Below are 6,000 nucleotides of genomic sequence, written 5' to 3' on the forward strand. Positions count from 1 at the left end.
CTTAACAATACTTTAATCATCTGATGATAAAGTCAAACCATTTGTATAACTTGAACTAAATACATGCATGTCTAAAACTATAAATTTGAGAGATTATACCGTTGACACCTAATTTTGATCCTCCCCGATAAGAATTAACTTTCGAGCTTCTTAATTTTCAATGATTTGAAATAATTAGTTTTACAAAAATTCAATATATATATATATATATATTTTATATATAATTTTGTATATAATTATTACATTTTACGAACATTCAAAAAAAAAAATCATTTCAAAAAGAGTTTACTTTTTAAGTGCTTTGTTAATTAGCTCATTTGATTTTAGTTTATATATTCGAATTAATTATTTCATAAGTAAGTTAATTATTTTTATTTTTGTTAAGATTAAGAATCTCGTAAATTAATTATATTAATTCATCTTATTTAATTGCTAGTCGAATTAACTAAGTTTGACTACCTTTTAAATCTCTAATTGCCTATAATTTAAATTCATGTGGCTAAAGGTTAAATTCAGATTCTAATCAATCAAATTTTATCCTTAACTCGTTTAAAGTTTTGGGCCCTTTTCTCATTTTTCAGCAGCCCAATTCTCTTATTTTCAAGGGAAAATTAGCAATTAAGTCATAATACTTAACATTATTAGTCAAAATAACAATACTTTAAAATATTTATTTAAAATGACAGAATGACAATATTTTTATAAAATAATATGTATTCAGATTTTAGTATTTTATTTATGAAAAGAGTCCTATACTAGACCAAATTATATCGCTCTTTTGAAAAATTTCCCTATTTCCAATTCCTATAACTCAGCCCCATTAATGCCCCACCGACCCAACTCACCCTCCATTCAGCCCATTTATTTTTCCACTTCAATTCCCAGCCCATTCCTTAACCCGACCCAGCTCCATTTTTCTGTTCAATAAGAGAAAACCCAGCAGTTCAACGCGACAAAGCAGCAGCAACTCAGTACTGTACCAGTGCCATTTCCAGCCAAGAACCGTCCTTGCAGTTGCGGGATCACGCCACGTAGCTCGCCAAGGACGTTGGAATCAATCTAAGGCGTCCATATCCCATTTCCTCTTTCGGAATGTGTCGAAATTTCAGAGAAAATGGTGTTTGTCCGAATTGGTGAAAGGTTTTTGAGTGTTTGAATTTTGAATTGGGCTTTCTCTATCCGGAATTCTATCCGTTTCCCCCCTAAAAGGATTGGAACCCTAAAACCCCTCTATAAATACTACCCTCTGTTTTAGTGTATGGGGGGAGATTTTTGAGTTAAAAAAAAATTGGGCAGAAGACAGGGGATTGAGAGAAAAGTTGGGACCTCTTGTTTGGAACAATCGATTTTACTTAAAGAAATCGGAAATACGAATTTTTTTTTACTATTTCTAAGTCCGGAGAGGGGTCTTTGGGGAGTTGATTTGAGCCGCTGAGTCGGCTATCCGAGTATAAAGTCGGTGTGGAACTCGCTGCTGTCTCCTAGCTCGTCCCGTCCCGTTCGCTGCTCCGAAGAAGGTAAACTCCTTCCCAGTCTTCATCCGAGTTCTGTCACTGATCTGTGTGCTTTAATTGTAGTCCGAATTTATGCTCAGTTTTCTTTGGCATTCCTTTGATGGGTCGATTTCATATATTCGTTAGTATTGCTATCGTCTCAACTTGTTCTTGCTCATTATATGTGCCTTGTAGCGAACCATTTTGCTTAAACTCATGAGTCGTTTAGTGTTTCTTTTCATGTCTAGCCGAGGTTTGATTCTTCTTGCTTGTCTATCTTGTCTTAAATTCTTACCCAGCTCTCTTCTTGCTCGAGTTTAGTCGCTTAGTCTTGATGTAGGTGGAATAGCATTTGATCTGTTTAGTATTGATAACAACTATTTCGAATCGACTTGGTTTTGATTTAATGTTCCGAACATGTAATCTGGTTGAAGCCTTTCTATTTCATGGGGATTTGCGAACTAGTTGATTGTTTGCTTTAATACAAATGTGAAAGTTGCTTCTTCTTTTTCCAACATTTTTGAAGCTATTCGTTGCCCCCTCCCCCATACAGTGATTTTCTGCGTCTAGTTTAGATTTGGGACTCCTCTGTTGTATTCATTCCAGTTTCATGACTTGTTTGAAGTTTGGCCTATGCCTATTTTGATTTTTATTCTATGCGGTAAATGCTCCAATAGTCGTCTTGTTATTCAAAATCTTGTCTTAATTTTGATAATATGAGATAATTCCCTCTTCCTTTAATTCAATAATTTAGAACCTTTAAATAGATATCGGTATCTCGAAGCATGATTTATTTACCGTGAGATGATCTCGTGGTTGAGTTTATCATATCTAAATATTGATTAGTCGGTCATAAAAGTTTGTCACTTTTAGTTCTCTGTGTAGTTACTGTAATCAGAAGCATGTTGTGTCTTATAATTTATCCGTTTGTAGTGATAGTTAATAATTTCTTTTTATATCATTTACTTGTCAAACACTTGCCATGTACATAAAGTTGTGTCTTATTTGTTTTTTAAAAAATACCATGCAGTAACACTTACTTTAGTTGCCCATGTTTATTTCTCTTTTTGTAAATTTGAGGTGATCTTGCTTTTTTTTATATATATAAAATTGGAGGTCTATTTAGCATTTATTTACATGAATTACTACTTAGTTCCCTTGCTGGTGATTTGAATAATATGCTGAGTTTCCAGACTCTATCCAATTCTAATTCTTTTTCTTTTTGCTTTTATTTTTTTTGATACATGCGACGTCAATCAGAGTCCGCTTGGACTCATCCCTTGCATATCATTGAGTTTTTCCTGAGTCGGCCCTAGTCATTGTTGGAAAATTGGAGTCAAAATACTGTCCTGAAAAGCTAAAATAAGGCTGAAAATAGCCTGTATACGTTGATATGATTGTTGTATACAGCTGGAAATACTGTATACAGGGGGCAAAACATGGAAATACGAGTCGAGGAGTGCAAAAAATATGAAGTTTGAAGGGGAAATACAGGTTTCGGATGTTGGATGCGGCTCGTATACAATGGTATATGCGATGCGTATACACAGATTTCTTTAAGGAAAATGGGGGCCAAAAGCCCAAGGGAATTTCAGCAAGTCCAAGATTTGGGCCAAAGGCCCAAATTTGATATTCCTCTCCTTGCTCTTATTTATTTTGTTATATTTGACTAACGTTTTGATTATCTTATGATTTAATTTAATTAAATTTCCCAAGAATGGCCATTTCATTTTATTTTTCGAATTAAAGTATATATATTTTATTACTTAGTTTTTATTTTAACATTTGTCTTGTTGACATTTTATGAACTATTCTTCTTTAGAAAATTTCCATTTAGTTCATTCCCCTTAAGATAAATAAAAATGATAAAAATAGTAATAGTAATAAATAAATAAGTTAAAATAAATGAGTTCTTTACTTAGTTAAAATTTCAAAAATTAGTTAAAATAAATGAGTTCTTTTACTTAGTTAAAATTTCAAAATTAGTCAAAGTCGTGATGAATTTTTTTACTTAGTTAAAATTTCAAAGTTAGTCAAAATCATTTTTGGTCAAATCGCCTGTTAACCGCGAGTTAACGGGTATTTCGAGGGCCTAACACCTTCTCAGAATGTACATTGAACTTCGAACCCTTTTATTTTCAATTGATTTTATCTGTTTAAATCTGTTGAAAACCTTAAGTTTTTTCTTGATTTTTACTAAAAATTGAAGTGGCGACTCTATTCTTTTGGAAATTTGATTTCTCTTAGATCATAAGTTTAATCAATTTTTTGAAAACTTAGTCATTTTTTTTATTTATATTTTCGAATAAAACATATACTACATAGATAATCATACCAGTTCAAACTATAATGTATATACATAATCTTTATGTGGAGAGTTACGGACAACCGACATACATCATGTGAGCTCTTGATACACCAACTTACAAATCCAATTGGGGATGACTGTCATACCAATTGGTTTAGAATCTGTCTGTCTAATGTAGATCCACTAATTTGAGCCACTATTGGCTAAATGAGTTGACCGTCAAAGCAACATTCTCAAATCCTATTGTGGCACGTAGTTAGGAAATTTGACTTTTCTAAATCCACATCCTCTCAGTACTAAATAATCCTCCTAAAATAATATACTTCTATATGCTCATATCATATCATGAAATTTGTAACTGGAAACATATGGCGAGTCTTTGCTCAAATTTGTAAGACTATACAACTGGTGAAACTATGCTCACAAATATCTGAAACACACGGATATTCTGAGTTCTCATGATAAAGAACAATTTTTTTTGAAAATCATATATCTATCTGTAATGATCCACTACAACAAATTCGATTATTAGGGACAAATAATTTTGTCATTTATAAATCATATTTCATCACTAAAAATCTTGTGAGACGAAAAGTAATTTGTCAATCAGTCGTCACTAAATGTGTGTCGCTAAAAGTATACTAAAACGATTTAATTCTTTGTCTCCAAAAATATTATATTAACTACAAAAAGAAAAATCGTCTCCAAATGCTTAAACATTTGTGACAAATTTATTTGTCGTAAAAAATATTTTTTTTTTGTAGTTAATAGTATGCTTTGTCACAAAAAAGGCTATTATTATCGACAAAATTATATCGTCTCTAATTATTTTACTTCAATCAGTGACAACATCAGTTGTCTCTAAAGTTATATGTATTTCGTAGTTGAACAAAATCTAATTTCGTCACTAATGACTATATTTTATATACAAAAAAATATTTTGTCTTAAATGTATTTATTAGGGACAAATTTATTATTACAAAAAAAGGTAATTTTCCTATTGTCTGTCATCTCAATTTAATTTAACCCCTCCCTAGGAGCTCCCACATTATGCTTTCTTGGGGACTCAAACTCACAACCTTAAGGATGGAAGTTAGGAGTGCTTACCATCCGATCAACTCTCTCATGTCTCTCATTTTTATTTTATTTTTAACTTCATTCACTTCTTCCAAATTTAACTTGTGTAGATATTATATATTATATGATTATTTATACTCATACACAAATGCATGAAATTTACCACCCACAGTTCATTCAAATGTAGATTATATTTTAATTAAATTGTATATTTTTAAAAATATCTTTAAATATATTTAGTACAATTCTGTCATTTTATTTATTTTTATAAATTTTAAAAATTATTTAGTACAATTATAAATTTATATAAAATTAAACTATCGATTTTATTAAAAAAATTTAATAATCGGTTCAATTCGATCAGTAAATCAATTGTTTTGAAAAAACATCGATTCCCATAACTATAGTACTTCATCATAATATATTTGCAATCCTAGTTGGTTCATTTCTTTCATTTGTTGCCTCATTTTTTAGTTTATTTCGACTTTCACACAGATGGAAAAATTTAATAGAAATTCATGAAATATTTTGCACCTTTGCAAAGTCTAAGTTTGTAAGTCGATGTTATGTATGTATAGTTGGTCTATGTACGTATGTGGAATTACTATTAAATATGTACATATTTTTAGATACAAGCAAATAGATCGACTTAGTCTATGCAGTTTACCAATCACAAATCAATAGACACGCACAAAAATTAGCACCAAGAGTTGAGAAATTATTTTTCTATTGCCTTTATCGATGAAAATGTATCAAATAAAAAACAAAAGTGTGAAATCAACAAATATTAGTGATCTAGTGGTAGACCTGTACCCCACTCACGATACTTATAATTTGGATTGTATTTTTTCAAATGATGCATTTTATAATTGTGTAATTTAAGAAAATTGATGAATTGAACTTTTTCATTTTTACAAAATCGACCGAATTCGTTGGTTTTAATATTTTCCCTCGCCAATTAACAAATGGACTCTGTCTATTTCTTATGAAGCACTTGCATTATTCTCTTTGTAAGTTGTCACTTTTAATTATGAATAATTGGAGCAAAAAAAATTGTATTTAGTTATGAATTTTTTCGTAGCAAATAGTTGATTATTCACTACAAATTTTAAGTCATCGCTC

Source organism: Solanum stenotomum, chromosome 3, assembly GCF_019186545.1.
Source record: "Solanum stenotomum isolate F172 chromosome 3, ASM1918654v1, whole genome shotgun sequence".
NCBI classification, from domain to species: domain Eukaryota; kingdom Viridiplantae; phylum Streptophyta; class Magnoliopsida; order Solanales; family Solanaceae; genus Solanum; species Solanum stenotomum.